This window comes from Rhipicephalus microplus, chromosome 3 (assembly GCF_043290135.1).
Source record: "Rhipicephalus microplus isolate Deutch F79 chromosome 3, USDA_Rmic, whole genome shotgun sequence".
NCBI lineage: Eukaryota > Metazoa > Arthropoda > Arachnida > Ixodida > Ixodidae > Rhipicephalus > Rhipicephalus microplus.
This window is the reverse complement of record NC_134702.1, coordinates 268,089,099-268,112,697: the sequence shown is the minus strand read 5'-3', so window position 1 is coordinate 268,112,697 and position 23,599 is coordinate 268,089,099.

Genomic DNA, 23,599 nt, shown 5'->3' with positions numbered 1-23,599 from the left:
CGTTTATAGCCGACTTGTCGCCGAAAGCATAGATTCTGAGCTTTTCTTCCCCTAGCATCTTTAACTGTAGTATTCAGAGAGGTTGCGGTGGTTCAACGTCCATTGACTGCCACCATCTAGAAGAAGCCTGACAAGTGTACTTTGGTGCAGTCCTTCTGTTCAAGCTTGTGCAATCTGAAGCTACTGATGCCCTTCAGTGCACATAAAATTCTCTTCTGAGGCTAGAGAATACTTTAACACCATGGCATGTCCAGTAACTGGTGGAGAGGATGCACGTTCATCAGCGCCGTGGTGTTTTTTTAAATATGAATCACACATAGACGTGAGGTGTCTTCCGCTACAGTTGGCCCACCTGAGCCATTTGGCCTTACGGTACTCTTTTGACGTGTGCCCCTTAATTGTGCAACAGAAGCATCTGTTTTCACGCTTCAGTACCTCACTATTGTCAGCTGCCGACATCTCTGCGTTGCATTTACTGGTTTCGTGGCACTCTGACGAACAAAACAGACCTTTTCTTTCATTCGTCATGGTATGCAATGACGCGATCGAAGATATTTTTGCCGCTTTAAAGGTGCTTTTACGCCTTTCGATAGATGCTTCTGCACTGATGACCCTTGGTTCTTCGACCTGCCATATATTCTCCCGCGCTTCAACCTCGATTCTTAGGAAATGCGCAAATGCCTCCAGATCACTGCCTCCTGCCGTAACATAGCTTCGGCGGTATTCTAGCTGAAGGTACGCAGGTACCGCTTTTTTATAATAGTCATAAGTAAGGCTCCGTACGTGCTGACACTTACGCCGAGAGAAGTGAGGCTTCTTATACCCATATCACGGTACGTGCTGACACTTACGCCGACGTGCTGACACTTACGCCGAGAGAAGTGAGGCTTCTTATACCCATATCACGGTCGCTGCACGAAAGAGCGCGCTCTTTCATCCAGCGGCCGTGCCCATGTCTACTTCCTCAACAAGGCCTCGGAGTTGGCTGAGGTTCCGCGAGTCACGCACTTACCTGATGTTGAGCAATCTGGACACGTGGTCCTCGATGACCACTACCTTTCAACCAAACGTTTCCTTTAGCAGTGAGAGCGCAACTTTGTAGTTTCCTTCAGACATATCGAAACCTGCTACAGCGGCAGCTGCTTTTCCTGTTAGGTGGCTGTTCAGCTACTTGAATTTCTCCACGTTGGAGAAGCGCTTTTTTAGTTTATCGTCGAGTTGAACTGAATTCAGAAACCTTGCCATTGCTGAAGCACGCCGTTGAATTTTGCTATTTCTAACTTTGGCAGCTTTACAGTGGGGATCTCTTGTGGCATGTTATGACTAGATGCTCTATTATCTGTGGAAGCTGAGGTGCGATCTAGTGAAGCGGTCACTGATGTAGTATTAGTGCAGCTAAGCTCGCGTAGCATACGCTGTACTTGGGTCTTCGCTACGTTGATTCTTTCTTTGTAGTTGTCAGAGCATGCAATTCCTTCTTCTGACGCATCATCTTCAACACCTTTCTTGATTTTGCGATGTAGTTCTTTGAGTGAATCTTCTTTAAGAGTGAGAAGGTTAATCTCTTCTTCAAGCTCAAACTGTGATACGTCGTCCTCCTATGCGGCGATGTCGTTGAGAAGCTTTGTAGTCGACGGTCACAACACGGCCCTTTTGCTCTTGATTCTGTCGAAGTACATCTTTGCCTGGGTCTCTATTCCCGGGTTTCAGCACCAAAACTGCTCTACCGGAAATAGCAGATAGGCAAAAAACTGTCTTTAAAAGATGACGACAAATACTCAAGAAGTCTGTTCAGTGCGAACGCATCACGAAGACCCCTTTTACAGTATGTACACCACTCTCGTCAAAAGGGAAAGGGAAAGCAAAAAAAAAAGATGCAGAGAAACACAAGCATACATTTAGTAAAAAGGGTGTCCTCTGCACCCCGCACATGACACGTTTTTCAGCAACTCAGGTAGGCCCGGCTGCTGTGCGTGAACACAGCAGGCTAATCCGCTCATGTTCGCCATGCAGGTGTCACTTCAAGTGATCATTCGCGTTTTGCTTCCTGCCCTGACTGCTGCTTCTACGGAAATAGCCTAACCGCAACTTTCCTGGCACGCCAACGACGATGACGCTGCTTTCGGCCATCCGATGGATTCCTGCATCACACCCAAGTCACCGGCACTGTCGCTGAATCTGGCTGCTCATCTGAATTGTACCCCGTCACCCCTGGTGGCATCCCTCGATGCGCGGCTGGACTACCGAATGCCACCGACATCAACTCATTAGGCTATAAAGGAGCAAGCGCGGCCGGAGACGCTTTGTGGGCCCGGCTGCTGTGCGTCAACACAGCAGGCTAATCCGCTCATGTTCGCCATGCAGGTTGGTAAAGCACACTGTCTTTTTACTAAGTGGTCAAGTAACTGCTTTCTGCTGCAGCTGCCGGGCCCGCATTGCTTCCTTTCCATTGTTGTTCAGTGTTGTGATGTTATCCGCTCGTTGCTGTTGTTGGCGGGTGACCTCGGAACAAACCCCGGACCTGATAATCAAGCTGCAATAAGCGAACCTAGGAAATTGTGTGCAGGTCGAACGCAACTAATTACGGAGATTAAAGACCTGAAGTCTCAGATGAAAACAACCGAAAAAGCTAGCCGAAAGATCTGAGCGTGCGTATGACTAATCTCGAAACGCGCTACCAAAACCTAGCCCTTTCGGGTTCTGATATAAAAAATATGCGAAGTGTTGCTGCTTGCGCATAACAGACAATGAAGAGGCTAGAAACACGCATTGATGATGCCGAAAACCATTCCAGGCGTAAAAATCCACTTTTTATGGTATTCTTGAGTCTTCGGGATAAGAGTCGTGTGCGCTTTGAGAGAATGTAATCATAGATCACTGTAACAAACATCTGAACATTGCGCTTGATGCGAAAGAAATTGAGCGCGCGCATCGCTTGGGTGATTGTACAACTGGTCGAAAGCGCCCCATAATATTTAAATTCTCTTTTCACAAAACAAAAGAACAAGCCATTTTCAACGGGCGCAAGTTCAAAGAGACGGGCTTCAGTGTTGGCGAAGATTTCACACGTAATGTCCAAACTGCCCGCGAACACCTAGTTGCATTTGCAAAAAGCAAGTCTGCACCTTATTCTCTGCGCTTTAAAACCCTTTTCATGGGTAGTAAGCGCTATGCTTAGGATGAGCGTGCAAAGAGTGTAAGAGAGGTGCAATAGCAATTGCCTGGCCGCTAGTCACGCCCCCGAGCTACGGTACCGGAACGAGCTAACCTTTGCCTTTCCGTGATCTATGCCAACGCACGAAGTTGCATCCCTAAACGCGATATCCTGTCTAGTCTTGTGTTGTCGTGCAACAGCAATTTACTAATATTAACTGAAACATGGTTGACTGATGCTATTACCGATACCGAGGTACTTGCAGATCTGCCGAACTTCTGTTTTTATCGGAAGGATCGCAAGGCCTCACAAGGTGGTGGTGTGCTTATTGTCGTGCATCAGAATTTACCTTGCTCTCTTGTTACCATTGAAACTAACTTAGAAATAATATGGGTAATCTGTCGCACCTCACCGCAGACAGTCCTTTCGGGCGTTTGCTACAGGCCACCACATAAGATTCCTGATTTCGCACGCCAACATTTAACATCGTATACGAGCTTAGCAAAAAACATTCCGACGCAGATGTCCTGCTTTTGGGGGATTTTAATTTCACGCAAATAAGCTGCAATAATGATACCGCTTTATTCACGGGGAATGAAGCTGCCATCGATTTCGTTAATGTAAGTCATAATCTCAGCCTAACTCAACTTGTCTTGGAGCCCACGCGGGTTACAAAAGATACCTCTAGTATACTCGACCTTATGCTAACCAGCCGCCCCGGCAGTCTATCATCATTAACTTACCTCCGCGAAGTAAGCAATCATAAAGTAATACATGCTGTCTTCACCTTCCAACCGATACAAAAACTACAGTCGGACAAATCTATACTCCTATATGACAAAGGGAATTACGAAGCCATTAACAACGAGCTGGGCGACTTCTTTTGAACCTTCGAGGCATTATTCCCAACGCGCATACTTCAGGAGAACTGGACGCTATTCCGAGACACAATCAATGAACTCGTAACCAATTATATTCCAAGGCTAACAATACACACGAATCAAAATAAGCCATGGTTCACGAGAGCTCTAAAGACTCTTGAAAATAAATAGAAGCGTCGCTTCCGTTTAGCCACACGTCTTGGAAGCACCGAGGCATGGTCAAACTACTACATGGTGGAGGACAGCTACTTGACTGCTGTCCGCACTGCTAAAAAACATTTTTAACATTGACCTGCCCCAGCAACTTACTCATAATCCTCGGCAGTTCTGGCGCGTTTTAAATCCCCAGGACACCCGGCCTATCAGTTTAACGAATACAGAAGGCGCAACAGCGTCGGATGCCAAGTGTGCCGAAATCTTCAATGCTGCATTTTTTTTCTGTATTTACGAAACAAATTATCGCCCCAGTCGTTCTGATGCCTACTAACAAAACATCGCAGATGCCCCCCATTATCTTTTCTACTGATGGTATACTGCCAATTATTGAAAAAAGTAAACTGTGTACTTCTTCAAGTGTAGATGAAATCAACTCCAAGATTCTAATGAATACTAAGCACGTATCTTCAGCATGTCTTACCCTATTGTTTTCTGAGTTATTGTCTACAGGTTCTTTACCATGTGATTGGAAAGTGGGAAAGGTCGTTCCAGTCTTCAAAGCAGGTAACAAAGACTCCCCTTTAGAGTACCGCCCCATTTCTTTAGCTAGTGTCTCTTTCAAAATCATGGAACATGTCGTATATTCACACATCATGGCCTTTTTTAATTCAGTTAATTTCTTTCATCCTTCTCAACATGACTTTCGTAAGGGACTTTCTTGTGAAACACAACTAGCAATTTTCCTCCATGATCTCAATGCTAATCTTGATAACAACGTTCAAACAGATGTCATCTTTCTAGACTACTCAAAAGCTTCTGACACTGTACCTCATAATCGTTTACTAATGAAATATTCTGTGTTGAACTTAAATGCTCACGCAATAAAATAGATAAAAGAATTCTTAACAAACCGTTCCCAGTTTGTCCTTGTAAACAACCACTCATCCAGGCCCCTTCCCGTTACTTCCGGCGTTCCCCAAGGCTTGGTCTTAGAACCACTTTTCCTAATATATATTAACAATCTACCGCAGCATGTGTCCTGTCCTATTCGTAAGTTCGCTGACGATTGCGTAATTTCTTATACTGTAACTACCATATCAGACCAAGAATTTTTGCAGAACGACCTTCATAACGTACACAAGTGGTGCAATCGGTTGCAAATGGCTCTTAACGCCAAAAAATGTAAATTTGTTTCAGTTTCCCAAAGGCACAATTCATTTCTTTCTACTTACACGATCGCAAACATCCCCGTTGAATCAGTTACAACGTAAAAGTATTTAGGTGTAACTCTATCCCACGACCTTTCGTGGATTCCGCATGCGACTAACGTCATTTCATCAGCAAACAAGACATTAGGATTTTTGAAACGTCACCTCCGTCACGCGCCGCAACAAGTCAAACTTCTCGCGTACAAATCATTTATCAGACCACAACTAGAATATGCTGCTGCCATCTGGAACCCTCACCAAGCATATATCATCAGTGCACTTGAATCAGTACAGAATCGTGCCGCAAGATTCATCCATTCTTCATATTCATGTGGCGTCAGCATTCCTCTCTTAAAAGCGGAATCAAACTTATCATCCCTCGCTTTTCGTCGTCGTGTTGCCACGCTTTCTGTTTTTCACAAATTTTTTTACAGCTCGCTAAATCACCGATCTTACATCTCGCCATCATCATCACGCACGTCTCATCGCACTGGCCATCAACTGCAAGTAACCCATCCTCGAACACGTACCGTCACATTCCAAGCCTCATTTTTTCCTCGGGCTGCGAGAGACTGGAATGACCTGCCTCACCATGCTGCTGCCGTATACCAACTCATTCTGAATTTCTGGACACGTTGCAAACCTGTATCACACCATAACAACTGCATTCTTTGTTCCAATATGTAAAACAACCCTTATGTAATACCCCAAACGGGGTCTTTAAGGTAATAAAATAAAATGAAATGAAACTAGCTCAATCAGTCCCTATGGCCTTGAGCCTTTCGTCCACAGTAGTCGAGTAGCTCGCAAAGGCGTGCCGACGTCGACGACGCGCTCTCCTCTTTCTGAACCACTTGTCTCCTTTCATAAGTGCCGCTACTGCAGCAGGCCGGAAACCTGCTTTCCCCGAGTTGCCCCCTTTCGTGCCTTTTCTCCATGGGTCGTTCAATTAGTTCCTCAAAAGCAGTGGTTCCGGTTCCATTTTGCTACAAATACAAGTACGCATATATACTGCAGTTTATAAAAATCTTATGAAGACATTTTTTGCGAAGTCCTTAGTTCACTTATTCTGACGTTCCAAGAGGCAGACTTTCTTCGTAGGTAGAGCAGACCTGTGCATCGGTCATCAAAACTCTAATTTGACAGACAAGTGTTCATTTTATTTATTTATGCATACCGCTGCCCTCTTTGGTGGTCCTAAGCAGGTATAGGCAGGCAGAATTCTTTGCTGTAAAAGGTATATAAACATAACCACGGAACATAGTGTTATCAGTGATTATTGCAAGGCTCCATACGGGAAACGCGATATACGATGCAAAAACATACGTTACATTTTTGTTACAATATAAAAACAAAAATACAACAAATAGCTGGTTTTTGCTTGCTGAAACGTACTGAATACAAAGGGAAGCATTGAGTATCTGTTGTATATGCATGGTTACACAATAAATAATATCACATTTTAATGGTTGTCCATGACCTTGATTCGGCTCGATTTCCCAAAATTTCACTAGTGTTACGTACACCTATAACGCAAAAGCCAGTAAAAGCGCTTTTTAGAGTGTGTTGAATTCAAACTCGTAAAATGTAGCACCGCTAGTTGCGCTACCATTGCAACTACCTTTGTGACGGACGCAAATTACTCGTATTTCGTCCCATCTACGTGAGCACATATGCATATGTGCCTTCAACCCTGACTCATAGTGTGCACATACCGTAGGAGTGAAGACTTGTACGTTTGTTTAGCTTTGCTAATGCAGAATGTACTGCTGCTTCCACGAGTGGTGGAGCCAGGAAAGGGGGGGGGGGGTTGAAACCCCGCCCCACTCTGCAAATGTTTCGAGTTTTGCGTCCATATATATACAGGTACACATAATGCTTTTTTAAAGAGTCAAATGCAGAAACCAAAGCTATAGGCTGAATTTCAATGGAATGTAAAGCATGCCTAAGTATCTTCAATTTCTAGAACAGCTATAATCAGAATGGGGCAAATTTTTATTGTAACAGGAGCTCAAAAGGCAGTTTTTAATAAAAAAATGAGCGAAGTACCGCAACTGCTTCAATCAAAGTCGGCCACATTCATAAAACCAGTACTGCGCTAACAAATATAATAAAAAAAGCATCATGACCCCACCTAAATTGTATGACTTGTGTCTTTGTTGCTTTGTTATTGTTTTTACGTTCCACAATCAGGTTTTCTAGCCCGAGTTGGCGATTACTAAAATACACAATCTTCAATGGCAAAACTCGATGGTAAAGAGTAAGACGCCGACTTCCCTACTTCTTTTTGTGCCTTAGTTCCTCTTTCCGACTTTTGCGCAACAGTATCTTGTCCTGCGTTTTCTCCAACACGGTACCATTGAACTGAAATAGGCATGAAATAAAGATCTTGGGCGACTATCTATTCCTTAAAGAAGACGAAACGGTCAGAAATGGCATGGCATAGAACTAACTGGAACACTTTTCAAGGCCTTAAATAGATGCCAGGAACAAGAAAACGCTGATGACAGTCCAGAATGGTGCGCCTTTTGCCACGAAAGACCACTTGCCCTTCTAGTGTAGTAATCGCCATTACGCCCATGCTTCGAAGCACATTACCGGTGGAAGCAGAAGTATGATGCCAATTCTATCGCAAAATATTGCTGTACCACACATTGGAACAATTTACACTTATTTTACGAGATAATTCATGTCTAAACGAAATGTTTGAAACAATATGAGCCAAATGCTACATTTACTCCTCAGTACTGATGATATTTAGCTATGTATATTTGAGCCACAATATGGAATTGTGGTATTTAAGAAAGAGAAAAATACTAGAAAAAAGTTGTTTGAGCAGGCCCAACCATATTGTAAGTAGAAACAAGTGCGTTTTCTCAGTTTAATTTAAAGTGCGTTTGGCTCTTTAAAGAAATGCCTGATATAACCAAACAGGAATTGAAATATCCACTAGCACCATTCCAATGAACATTGAAAGTTGGATGGGCATTCATTGACATGTCAGTTTTGAACGTACAAACGTTCAACAGAGAACAGCAGAGATCCGCCCGTGAGACTACGAATAGAGCGTACTAGAACTGTAGTACACTATACTGCAGTCGTCCGTACTACCATTACAATTACACGAAAGAAAATTCCCCATCTGGCACACGTACCATGGCTGCCGAAAACAGCCCATTCGGACACAGGATGGCCATGTAGTTAGCCCCTTCAGTGCATGCAGTGCACGTACGTGCGAATATCACTGGAGTGGACGAAGCTCCCACGTATGATACATACGTGGGAATAGCGTATGTGGAAATATAGTTGAAATGCGAACTTAATAAACCAGAACACAAAGTTGTTGCTGATTTCTCACATGCCCACAATAACAAAACGAAATTGTTTATTACATATCCACGCAGACGATGAAGGAGGGTGGGAGAAAAAGCTGAAAACCTGCTTGACTAGCTCCGCCCACCCCCCGAATGTACACTTTGTAGCGTTTGCAAACAAGAAAAAAAAACTTGGAACAACAATAAAAACGAAAACAAGGAAAACAAAAAATAAGGAAAACAAAAGAAGAAAAAATATACAAGAATTTTGAGTACGCAATAAATAACACTGAGAATAAACGCGGCCATTATACCGTACCAAAATTAAAGTAAAATAAGGCAGAAACATGATTATATCTTACATCACAACGAGTTTTCCCTGGAAATATGATGTCGTATAACACACACACACACACACACACACACGCACACGCACACGCACACGCACGCACACACACACACACACACACACACACACACACACACACACACACACAAATGAACACAGGGAACTTGAACATCTAGTGTACTTGGTGAAAGTGTACTTTCCCAGGTAGCCGATTCCTATGACACTTTTCTGTTTTCCACCAACAGATGTGTCAAGTGCAAGTCTAAACACCTAGGGTACATCCGAGAAATAATACAACTTGTTCGCCACACAAAGCGACTACATTGCTGATGCCACTTCAGGCCCAACCATGGTTTCAATCTTTGTACGTTAAATACGATACGGCACTAAAGATAAAATTCATGAAGCCAGAGACTTCTATTGCAATAACGTGAAGTCAACATTCATTATGAATAATCTGATCAAGTTTTGGAAGACAAATGTAATAACTTCCACCAGTCTTTGCTCATTATTTATTGATAACGAAACCCGCTCTGACGATATCAGGAGCCTTTATATGCTATTTTTAGTCTCTGTGTATCACGGCACTGTCCTTTATTTTGTTTCACCTTCTGTATCCGTAGTTATTCCGGACACTGAGTTAGGTTGCTCTTAAATTCACAATCTCTTACTAAACATAGACATTACTAAAAGTGCCGGTACAGATGATATCATGAATGCTTTTTTAAATATACCCTGAAGGATGTGCAGGGCACCTCAATATTACATTTAAAATTCACTCTACTCCGGATGGGTTTCGTTAAATTTGGAAGCTTTTCAATGCTGTTCCTATCTTCAAATCGGGAAAGGAAGGAACCATTGCTATCTAGAGACCAATTTCATCATTATCTACGAACTGCAAGCAACCAAGTACATCATTCACAAGCACAATATCCAATACCTAAATGAACGATATCCTTTCAGAGCATTAGCAAGGTTTTCACAGCGGTTTTTCAAAGGTTACACAGCTGATCGAATTCACGCATGACGTCATAATTTATCATCCATAAACAAATAGACGTCATCTTTATTGATTACTCCAAAGCTTTTGAAAACCTGTACATTAAAAGTTTCTGATGCTTCACAAATTTCTCACAGGCCCATTTGCTGGCTTTATTACGGAATATTTGCACCTTAAAAGTCCGTTTATTTGCTACATTCGCGAACAGTCATCATCAGCTCATAAGCTATGTTTTGGTACTTCTTTTATTCACAATTTAAATCAATGATGGCGTCCAGGTTGTCCCTAACAGTCCAGTTAAGCTACGTCTATTAGCCGATGTTTGTGTATTGTATTAAAATGTGCGCTGCATATCTGACCAGGTTCTGTCAAATTACGTGTTTTCTTCTTTTTGCAACAGAAGTAGCACTTGGCAAATCGAGCTTAACTAAAAAAAAAGTGGCAAAAACAATTTTCGCTAATTTAAAGGAACCTTTGCAATTCAGGTATGTAAATCCAATCTAGATCATACACTACAAAACGTCTATGAATTTAAGTATCATGGTGTTGTACTTTCTCCAAACTTAAAGTGCGTGGACCTTATTTCTGCAAAATCTCTCATAAGTTACACTCTAAAAATATTTGTGTGTTTGCTTTGTCCCATTGGCAACACCCTAAACATCTAGGAACACCCTAAACAATAAGGTGTTTAGAAACACCCTGAAACTATAGGATGTAAAGAAACGTTACACCCTATTTTAATAGGTGTTTATGAGCACCCCTAAATTATGGGTGTTGTATGAAGCTACACCCATGCGAGTGGGGTGTAACAAAAAAAACCCTTGAAACAATGGCAGTTATATGGATAAGCATACTTGATCAAATGAAGCGCAATTAACGGGACAACCAAAGCAGAGACACAAGAGGTGACGCTGAGTCTTGTGTGTTGAGGACAGCCGTTCATAGCACTTCATTCCATCAAATTTGCATCACCTACTGACCCGACCCTCCATTGTTCTCAGGGAGAAGCATATATTAACCTTTTCTGCGGCTGACAGGAAAGAAGGAAGATACTGGTGTCACCCACTGCACTTATACCTGCATGCATGCAGCTGATAAAATAAGGTGCCGTGGTGTTGAATGAGCTGCATAAGACAAGTGTGCATATGTGTAGGTAGACTGGGCCAAAAACGACAAAGTAGGACGCGGCAGGCACTTACACATACACACGCGCACAAACACGCACATACACACACACCACACCTCAGTAGTGCAAGCAGTAATCTGTAGCGTAAGGTTCAACCTAACATAACACCGAAGCAAAAAACAATTAAGCCCATATGTTCACATCTGCCTTTTTTATAGAAAAACTACAAGTATGACAAACAGGACTATGATGGCATTCCGCAAAATTTTGAAATATCTCACGTGACCAAATTTTTTTCTCTCTTTACTTGAAATTCATTGTTTTCAATACAAGAAAATCCCCACAACTTTCAAAAACATTTGCTCTAGTCAGGCAAACGACTGAAAGGTATGGCGTTGATTGAAACCTATACAATAAAAAAACACGTAGAAAGACTACACAATAAGTGCAACATACAGTAAAATTTCACAAAGAGTGCAACATACAGTACGCACCCTGCATAACTAGCTGCTTTCTTATGTGTAAGTATAAACTGATTGCATAGCAAGCATATCCAGTGGCATCGGGATCCACTGCAGTGAGAAATGCCAGAAAAGGTATGCTGAGCAATAAATGCCGTAAAAAGCGCGCTCTGGCACGATCATTATACCTTTCGTGCCGTAAATATGAACCTTAGTATACCCTTTCAGCTTTCTCGCACCGGCAAATAAAAAGGTGCTGCTCCAAGTTGATAATGTTCCATTAGCTGCATGCATCGAACAATTTAAAGGAATATCAAAATCTATGCTGAAGTATATATATGCGTCAACACAACTGCATGTGTGTTTCTTCAATCTACCATGGTACTCATTCAATTAGTTTATTAAAAGGAATTCAGTACGACGCACAACAACAAATACATATTTTATCTGTATTGCACAAAAGCACAGTGCCACTGAGCATACATGACGGTATGCACATTGAGAAGGTATTCAATGCAGGTAACTTGTAAAATTAAGTACTGCACAGTTACGTAATAAAATGCGAATGATACTAGAGTTCTTGAACTGGCTCACATTGACACGATTATATAATGGAAGAATCGGCTATTGGGTCATTACACGTCAGACGTCCCAGCCATTTTTGCAACCATCTCAAATGTATTCGAAAAAATTGCGCTGATTTTACTGCATTAAAAAAAGGTATATGCTAGAATATTTCGCAGACAAATAATTTTTGGTCACGTGGTGCCTCCTGAACTTCCCAGAATCTCGTCTGGGTGTTTCTTTTTCCGTGCCAAATTTGGTCTACAAGTTAAGTGAAGGGCTTGCGTAAAGTGTTTGAAGCTCAGTAGTATTATTAAAATTTTTTGACCACATACGCCTGAAATAATTTAGCTGTATAGTGTTATATCTGCATTTATTTATAATAATACTGCACTTTGAATGAATATCTGAGGAGTGAATACTTAATTCATATAAGGTATAATTGGAGGAAAAATGTTTTAGACCTCTCCAGCTGTGAAACTTCACGAGAATAAATCGCGAATTTCACAAAATAGTTGTTTTGTCTATAACGACACGAAACTTGCACCATGTGGTGGTTGAATTAAAATAGACTTTGTACCTAAAACGAAAGGAAATAAACAGTTTTTGTCATGAGCCACATTTTTTCAGCGCAAATTATGTTTTGAGAAAAAGGTTACAGCATATCCACGGAGTGAATGATAATGAGTGGGGCGTAACGTTTGTCCGTCCGGACGCACAGACGGATGGACAGACAGTCTGACGCAAGTATGGACGGAAGGCAAGACGGAAGTACTCACAGACAGACCCACACACGGAAGCCCGAATGGACGGATGCACAGACAAACAAACGAAAGAACAAATGTACGAACGAACGATTCGCCCCACGAATAATCATTTTTTCCGTGTATATGCTGTTAAAACCACTAACGCTATCTATTGTGCAACTCATAAAGTGGCTACATAATACTAGTACGAATACAGAGGAGAGAACGACCCATGGCCTTAAGAGCTTTGCCCCTAAATGATTTTTGAAGTTCCAAGTTCCCCATTTGCCATTTGGTCATACGGCAGCTGACGCCTCGAAATTCCCCATTGCCGTTGATGGGAAAATTCAAACGTTATTTTATTCCTTGAAATAAAAATTGTAATGATGAAACTTGCCACATACAAAGAACTGTTTATTCGCTTTAAATTTAGGTAAAAGTTGATTTTTAATTAAACCACCACTTGGTGCAAATTTCGTCTTATTATGAACAAAAATGACAATTCAGCGAAATGAGTGATCTTTTCTCGTAGAGGTTAACAGCTTAAGATGTCTAAAAATGATTTTTCATCAAAATATATTTTGTGTTAAGTAAGTAGTCACAGCTCAGATATTCATACAAAGTGCAGTATCGCAATGACAAAATGCAAACATAACACAATCTGTCTCAATTCTTGCAGACGTATGTGGCCGAAAAATTCTATTATTATTACTGAGTTTCAAACATCTTACATAAGCCTCTTTACTTAACATGTACCAAACTTGGTATAAAAAAAAAAGAGCGGTACTTGTGAAATATATTTTTTTCACAAACAACAGTCAAACAAAATTCTGGGAAGTTTAAAAGTCAACTACGTGACCAAATTTTTTTTTCTTCGAAATATTCAAGCAGTTCACTGTTATCAGTGCATTAAATCAGCACGATGTTTTTTCAAACAGATTTGCCTGTGAAACACTTTCGCTCAAGGACCATTGCATACTGCTGCATTATGGCCATTTGTTTCAATCATGCTGGAAGGCTGAGAAAGCAAACCTCCTTCCCAATGCAGTGTAGGCTGTTCAGTTGCTGTGCGTGTTGTGTTCGCAGATAAATATGCTGCCCGGTGTTACATTTTGGCTGCAACACATGCTTAGATACCATGCAGTATGTATACCATCAAAGTGTTTTGTGCAACAAAAAACTAATAATAGTGAAAATACCTTTAACATCTGAAGTACTTAGCGAAGTTAAACGCCAAAGCAAGGCGATGGCGATAAAACTCTGAATAACAAGAATATTTCGAAAGTTACACATGATGGAAACAATCTGAATAAAATGTAATCGAACGTTAGCAGTTATGTTCAAACAAGCGTTTGCACTGTTCAAATAGGCAATTCGACCACACACGCAGACGAAAATTCTGTTCAAACAAAAGTCTTGCTTCAGTTCTCGATCCGCTACACAGGCACGGCTGTCGGCAGTGTGACGCTACGTTGCGGGTGAACGAAAATACCGGTGAAGACGAATTTAAGGAAATTGAATGTATTAGCAAGTGGGCAAACTTCGCGAGGCGCACCTAACGCGATGCAATATGCTGTGTTGTCACCCGATGCATCAACCCGAGTTATCACGGTAGTGTTACCGCACAAAACGAAAAAGAACCGAAAAGAATGACATGGACACCACGCCCTTGTTTTCCGTTCTCGCTCTTTTTGTGCAATAAGAAAAAGATAGAGTAAATGAACTACCACCATGCCCAAGCATATTTTTATGGTTGAATTAAAGGATATGTGGATTTATTTACAGGGTGAGGATGAAGTTCGGCAGTCGCGGTAAAGATGGAGTCCTCAGGCCGCACCAGACAACGTCGTCTTCCTCTTTTACCTACCCGGCACATACTACAGCCCGGCTCATACCGTAGCAATCGCCGGTTCACAGACGAAGCCCGCTGGGCGAGTTTAAGTCACTGGAGGGATGAAATTTCTTGAGGCGAGCCACGTGCACCAACTGCGTTCTATTTGACCGACGAAAAGGTGTCGTCAGGCGTGCCACAACGTACATCAAGTCAGTCAAGCGAACTACAATGACGTAGGGGCCTGTGTACTGGTGAAAACTTCTGACATAAACCAGGTTTTCTTTGGGGATGTCCACAACCACATGAATTCACCTTTGCGGAATGAAATGGAATCATGGCGTTGATCGTACCGTTGCTTGGAGCGATCTTGTGAAGCCAGTGTGCGCAAGCGAGCAATTGGCGGGCTTGTTTAGCCCGGCACAATGTTTCGACCACGGACTCATCGGTATGGAGCTTAAATGGGAGGATTGTATCAAGGGAGCTGCGTGGTGATCGAGCGTAGAGCAGGTAAAAGGGCGTGAAATCCGTGGTCTCGTGCTTCGCTGTATATTACGCGTAAGTAATAAATGGTAAGATCTCATTCCAGTTTTTGTGATTGGATGCGACGTACATAGCGAGCACGTTAGTAAGAGTTCGATTGGTGCGTTCTACAACACCATTCGTCTGAGGATGGTATGGTGTCGAATGTCTGAACTGTGAAGTGCAGAGGCGAAGCAATTCTTCCACAGCGTGTGCGATGAATTCCCGACCACGGTCACTGATGATTACTTGAGGTGGACCATGGCGAAGAACAACGGAGCGTAACAAAAAGGCAGTGACGTCATCAGCTGTAGAAGATGGTATCGCAGCGGTTTCGGCGTATCTGGTAAGGTGGTCGACGCACACTATTATCCAGTGGTTGTTGTTTGAAGATCGCGGAAACGGGCCAAATAGGTTGATGCCCACTTCCTCGAAAGGTTTAGTAGGTGGTTCTACGGGGTGAAGAAGGCCGTGCGGTGCACTGTAGGTCGTTTGTGACGCTGGCAGTTCTCGCAGCTCGAGACGTATTGTTTCGTAAAATCTCGCATTCGAGGCCAGTAAAAACGCTGCTGCACTCGATTCAGGGTGCGAATGAACCCAAGGTGTCCTGACGTTGGATCATCGTGCATAGTATGGAGAACGTCGCATCGAAGACTTTGAGGTACAACCAGTAAATAACGTGCGCCGGTTGCTGAGTAATTCGTTTTGCACAACTGTCCATCACGAATGCGAAAGCGACCACTGCCTTTCAGATTCCGAGCGTCAACAAACAAAGGGTCTAAAGATAAATCATTCAGTTGTTCTCGTTTGAAGATTGGCGTCAGGAAATGTGTGAGAGACCACAGCAAAACGCAGATACCCCCGACCACAGATGTCTAGGGTATCTGCACTGTCCTCCGTCGTGGTCATAGGTAGGCGAGAAAGGCAATCAGCGTCCGAATGACGTTGTCCACTTCTGTACGAAATGCTGAAGTCAAATTCTTGAAGGCGTAAATCCCATCGAGCAAGGCGGCCAGAAGGGTCTCGGACGGTAACAAGCCAACATAATGAATGATGGTAAAACTATCAGTTAAAGCGCACGACAAACAGACATGAAGAGAGGATAATGAATGATGGTCTGTCACAATCGTGAATGGACGACCGTAGAGGTAACATCGAAACTTCTGAATGGCGAATACAGCCGCTAAGCATTCTTGTTCTGTCACCGTATATTTCATTTCAGCCTTGCTTAGAGATCGACTCGTATAAGCAACAACATGCTCTGCATTATCATGGCACTGAACAAGCGCACCTCTGATGCCAATTCCACTTGCGTCACTGTGCACTTCCGTAGGAGCAGAAGGATAGAAATGACGGAGAATAGGCTCAGATGTCAGTAGAAGTTTCAGTTCAGAAAATGCGGCATCACAATCAGGTGTCCATTCGAATGGGCTGTCTTTTCGCAAGAAGCTCGTCAGTAGGTGTACTACGTCCGCGAATCGGGGCCCAAAGGGGCGAAAGTAGGAACATAGGACCAAGAAGCTGCGAAGTTCCTTCAGTGTCTGGGGTAGTTTGAATGTGCCGACTGCTTCGTTTTTGCGGGGATCCGGCCTGACACCATTTTTGTCAACTAGGTGACCGAGGGCTAAAGCTTGTCGTTCACCAAACTGGCACTTCTTAGAGTTCAAAATCAAGCCAGCCTTTCTGACACAGTCTAAAACAAGGCTTAAACGGACGTTGTGCTCTTCAAAGGTACGCCCAAAAATGACGACGTCATCCAGGTAGCATAAGCACACCTCTGATTTAAGACCACGAAGGACAGAGTCCATAAACCTCTCAAAAGTGGCGGGGGCGTTACAAAGCCCAAACGGCATCACATTGAATTGGTACAGCCCATCAGGCGTCACGAATGCGGTCTTCTCCTTGTCTGAAGGGTGCATAGGTATCTGCCAGTATCTTGATTGTAGGTCTATTGAAGAAAAGTACGAAGCCGAGTGTAAGCAGTCAATAACATCATCGATACTAGGCAGCGGATATACATCTTTTTTGGTCACGGCGTTCAGTCTTCTGTAATCAACGCAGAACTGCCAGGCACCATCTTTCTTCTTAACCAAGGTGACCTGTGCTGCCCACGGGATACACGACTCTTCAATGACACCCTTCTTCAGCGTTTCCTGAACCTGGTCGGCAATACCTTTTCGTTCTGATGACGACACTCGGTAAGGCTTTTGTCGCATTGGATGGGCAGTGCTGGTGTCAATCCTATGGTGAGCGCGAGAACATGGTAAAGGTAGTGGCTTCTCTTCTTGGCAAAAGTCAAACACGGAAGCATGTCGCTAAGTCGCTACAACAGATGGCATAACGTCTGGTGCTCGTGTGACCGCAAAGTGGCGCTAATCATGCCTAAAATCTGCGACTCGTAAGAGCAACTGCGCTTGCAAGAGACTGTACCTTTATCGTTTTCATCGTTGTTAACGACTGCTACAGAACCTTCAGTGGAATCATCGAAGACGCCAAGCTTCATTCCTCGAGGGAGCACAACCGGCATTGGCGAACAGTTCAGTGCCCACAGAAAGGTTGCTCCTTCATCAACAGATACCAAACAACGAGGGACGAGTATGCCTGTCTTAGCACATTGAATGATGGCAGGTTCAACGATGGCGTCAATAGATGTGGCAGATTCTGGGGCGAACTGCGCAACTGACCTCATTGACCATGGCGGCACTGTCAGCTCGTCGGAAACAATCAGAGCGTCCTTCGCGGCCTGCGGCGCCTCATCGACGAGGGCAGGAACAATATCACCGCTGACGGAAAGTTCACCGCTTCCACAATCGACGAAAGCACCACATCCTTGGAGAAAGTCAAGACCGAGAATAAAATTGTGGGTACAACGCTGCAGCACAAGAAACTTTGTTGGGAACACCTTTCCTGCCAATAAGACATCGACGGCACAAACTCCGACAGGATGAAGTACTTCCCCACCAACACCACGAAAGCTTGTTGATTCGCCCCAAGAAAACATAACTTTGCGGCCAATGCCACTTTTGAAAGAAAGACTCATAATTGACATCGTTGCACCAGTGTCCACCAAAGCACTTGTACAAAAGTCATCTATTTCCACACGTATCTTGTTCCCCGACATTATGACTGGCGGAGGCATCTGAGGCAAATCCTGTTGTGCGACCCCACCTCCATCGGTCGCGCTGGCTAGTTTCCCGACGGCGGCGGTGATGACAGGCGTCGTCCCGGCGAAGGGGAACGATGCAGTCTGCCAGATGGAGGCGTCAAACTACGGTCAGAAGCGGGAGAACTGCCATGGTGATTTCCCCGCCGTGAGGTACTGCTGAAATAGGCGGGCCAATGACCGTTGTTCTGACCAGTGCCTGCTGGCGGAAACTCTGATGGGGAATGATATCGGAATCGCTCTTTTTGGGCAATAAGAAAAAGAGAGAGTAAATGAACTACCAACATGCCCAAGCATATGCGTCTTAGATACGGTTGATGCTTAGAGCTAACAGGCGCCGTCCCCACACGTGTTAATTAGTCAACTAAAATTGATGTGCATCACGAGCGGGCCCCGTTAAACACGGCTGCCAACAAAGGGCACTGCAAAAATTTGTTCAACTTCTTCGCTAAACCTCAGCGGCGCACGCTCACTCTGCTTTGTACTCCAAACAATCTAAACAAACAAAGAAACAAACAAACAAAACTTGCCCACAATCACACTTCGCCACCATCCCCGTCAAACAGTTCGGACAAATATTCTCGCTGCTGATTTGTCATCAACTAGTTGAAAACACAATTGTTTGAAAGGTGTTATTCTCGTGCTCACGCAGCTAACAAAGCGTTGAACGAAACAACGTCAGAGCGGTACTCACTATTTCACTTCGAGTGCTCCACAATATGAATCCACAGGTCCAGTCTTCAGGATGGTGCACCTTCGCAATAATCAGCCCTGACAGAACACACAGTTCAAGCACAGAGCGCTGGCACATTTCAAACTAAACACCGACTAATAAACTGTACCGATCGAGAAGCCACGCGCACCACACGCACACACACGGGAGGGTTTTTCGCAAGCGCACGCTGTGACATGTAAGACGATGCCGCTCCCTTTCCCCCGCTCTGCGCCTGCGAGCGCAGAAATCTCGGGCAGCCAAGGTTGTCTAGGCGACGAGACTTATTTATTTATTGATTTACAGGTTACTGCTAGCCTGGGTGTCAGGCTTTGAGCAGGTGTGGGCGATACAAAAGAAGAAAACGGGATAACATACAAGCATAACAATACACTTCTAAGTGTACATTTTGAACCGGAAAAAAAAACCGGAACCGGAATATACTTTGAACCGGAAAAAAAACTGTACAAGTGCAATCGGTAGGATAACAACTACTATTGAAGACTAAATCATGCCGAATTCAACAGGGCACGAAGAAAGGATGAGACATCAGAACATTGCACAACATTAGCAGGTAACATATTCCACTCATGGCACGTACGGGGAAAAAAGGAATTTTTGAAGACGTTTGTTTTACACGAAAATTCAGCGACTTTCATTGGGCGATTGGATCGTGTTGGGCGGCAAATGCTCGGCTGGATGTATGCTTCCTTGTCAATTTGAAGTCTATTGTTATACATCAAATAAAAAAATTTTAGCCGATCATGATAACGTCTTACCGCAAAGCTTTCCAAACCGGCCCTGCGGAGAAGACTCGTAGGAGACGTTTTCCAGCTGTATGAACTGTAAACAAATCACGCGGCTTTTCTTTGTATGCTCTCAAGCTTATTGGTATTAACTAGAGTGTATGGGTCCCAGATGATTGAAGCATATTCTAATAGTGGTCTGATGTAAGTTTTGTAAGCTAGCAGTTTGGTATCCTGAGAAGCTTTCGGTAACATTCTCCTTAAGTATCCCAGTTTTCGCATTGCCTTTTTCTGAATGTACGTGACGTGCTCGTTCCATTTCAGATCGGATGTGATTAAAACTCCTAAATATTTGAAGCATGATACTTCAGCTAGACTATGATTGTTTATTTGGTACGTGTGCTTCAACTGGGCCTTTTTGCGTGTAATGGTCATTGAAACAGTTTTTTTGTAATTAAGAGTCATCTGCCACCTAGTACACCATGCTTGTATTTTTTTCAAGTGACGCGTTTAAGACGGCCTGATCGTTATGGTTGCAGATTTCATTGTAAAGAACGCAGTCATCTGCGAAAAGTTTAATTTTTACCGGTATGTCATGTACAATATCGTTAATAAAAACGAGAAAGAAAAGTGGCCCGAGAACAGAGCCCTGTGGGACACCCGAAAGTACTGGCGAGGCCACAGAACATGCGCCGTTAACGGCTACACTCTGTTGCCTGTAGGAAAGGTATGGTTTAATCCATGCCACTAAAGACTTCGTGGCGTAAGTGCGCTTTCTGACCGGCTAGATGCGGTTCAACGCTAGCTCCGGCCCTCTACTGATAACGCAGGCGCTGCTTTTTTTTTTTTTTGCGGCAGTATTTTCTTGCGTTATACTCGTTCTTTAACAGTGCATCTGAATCTGAGTGAACAGTGTGACGGTGCAGTACGGCCAGCACGGGCTACTAGTCAGAAAGCGCAGTTGTAATATTCAGGAGAAATATTTAGCTCACCGTCACCGACCTAATGTAGTGAATACTGGTAAAAAAAGCTAAGCGGATGCTTTTTGCTTAGCTCTATGAGTCTTTAGGGACTGCACATTCAAGGTCGCGCAGGCGATATTTTATCAGCACTTTCATTTCGGTAAAGACATATCAACATTGCATGCATCGGCTGTCACACTATTCGATAAGAATATATTGCCATGTGCGTACTGCTAGGAAGAAGAAGACGACAGCGCATACGCGCATCTGCACACATTTATGCAGCAAGCAATAACAAGAAAGAAGAGGAACGCTCTGGCGCGCAATAAATAAAAATAGTGATCTGCTGCTACTTTCTCAACCTGTTAATTATTACTTCTGTCTTCACGTTGCGACGATACATTTACACTTAGCCTGCATTCCTTGGAACAAGACCGCGGCTGGAAATATTTCATCAATGTTTTTTTTTCTCACTACCTACAAAGTCAAGGCTTTGACTGAAGAACGTCTGCTGGGGAAGTTACATAAATAAAAGAAGGGGATCCACAAAAGAAAACGTAAAGAGAGAGAGAGAACTAGAGAAAGCGTTTCGGCTCCTCTGGGGAAGAGTTTTGTTCGCAATTTAGTCAACAAGGCTCCCGTCATTGTGAGCAAGGCTGCGTCAAGGTCACCGAAATGTCCTTATTCTGTATTTTTTATGGTCGGTGTCCTCTTCCAAATTTCCATGACGCAGTTTTAAGGACACATGAAGAGGAACATTTGCTACAGTAATTAAATAAAACGTGCCTGCTAAAAATACATGACGTCAATGTTCTTTTTTAAGAGACCTGATGGCCTGCTGATGTGGTGTTTACGGCTAAAAAAGTGTGCTGTTGTTTTTTTGCAGGTTGCGGACGTTTTATCTCCAGCTTTAAAAGCTTCGATCTTATGGGGGAAGGGGGAGGCGGGGAGTGTTCTTTGCATGGCTACACCAATGTGCGCAACATTACCTTGTTCAGGCAAATCAGTGCATTTTGCGAGTGTTGACTAATCACGCAAATGACACAGATGAAAGCAACAGATACAGGAGAACTGGCCCTTGCTCTATTGAGCAAGCAGTGCTCCTATAGTATCTTCCATCTTATAGTAGTTTGCGTGCTTTATTGATGAAAACTGCGTTTTGGTCACATTACTTCCTGCTTCGAGTCATGACTAGACCCACAAGCAGCTAATAGTAAGAACCTTGCTGTTATCAAGATGGTTAATGTATACTAACAGTATAAGCAAAACTGCCTGAAAATGTAGTGCATTTGTAGCCTTGTAGGCACGTGTGCTCCGATTTGGGTGCAGGTTAAAGAAGCACAGGTGGTCGAAATTTCCGTAGCCCTCAACTACAGCGTCTCCCATAATCGTATGGTGGTTTTTGGACGTTAAACCCCACATATCAGTCAATCATTTGTAGCCTAGTTCATAACACCCCATATATAAGGGTTGAAATGGGGTGTTTTGAGGGTTTTTTATTCACGAACACCTTAAATTTTAAAAAATGGAGTGTAAAAATGGTGTTTATTAGGGTGCTCTTCGTGTGTACACCCGTTTTACACCTTTAGGGTGTAAATGTTTTTAGAGTGTACGTTATTTAAGAAGAACAATTAAGAGCCCACAAAAAATGCCACTAAGCCGCATAATTGTCAGGCCTCCTCTTGAAGATGCGTCCACTGTAGGGTCACCACTTCTTGCAAACCACAAAGATAAACTTCAGTCCGTGCAGCGAAAAGCAGTCACTTTCATTTATAATCGTTACGACCATAGCTTCTCCCCCTCAGAGTACTGCCACGTTTTATCGCTGCATATTTTCTAACAAGAACGTATGTGCGGTCGACTTATCATGTTACACAACATTTTGCACATATATGTCCTCATAGATACACCCATTTCTTTCCCCGGTTATGGTACCCATGCGATTTACCGATAGAGTCCGTTGAACATAGTGCCATTCAGATGCTTTATTGAATATTATTATTATTCTTTTTTTTCAGTGCACGGTTGACACACACAACAATCTTCCTAGTTTTTCGGACGCTTATAAAGGGCAGTTTGTAAAAAAGTGTCCATTTATATATTTCGATGCTTCCGTTTTTCGCTGTTCTTTCTTCGTGTGCTTCTTCTGAACACTCCGGCGATGTCTCAAACATGAGACAGCTAGCAGTATCTGCAAATAAAATAACTAAACAATAACATGATTATATTGCTCTAGACCACGTCTCCAAGATAGGTAGGATTGTGCCAAACTATTTCACACTTAGGTGCGGTTCACAGTTGTGGTACAATAGATGCACCGATGCGATATTTGATCGCTCGAAATCGGAGATGAACCAGGAATGCAGTTAGAGATTGTTGGGCCCATCCTCTGCTGTTCCAAATAGTGCTTTATTTTCGCATTCCAAACAGAGCTGGTGTACTGCGAAGGCGTTCGCTGCACGCGACAGTGCGTTCGCGAGCAAGGCGAGTGGGCAACGGGCTACTGCAAAGGATCGCGCTGCTTCTGCACATCCGACCGAGAGTGGATCCGCAACCTGAGCCGGAGGAGCTCCTTGAATAAGGCACTCCAGGACTAACCGCAAGAACACCGAGGTGATACTTTCTTGGCACGCGTCTTACACAACACAAATTCGCTATGTCTAAGCTTGCGGCAGCGTCTCATTGCTCCGCGCATAAAACCACA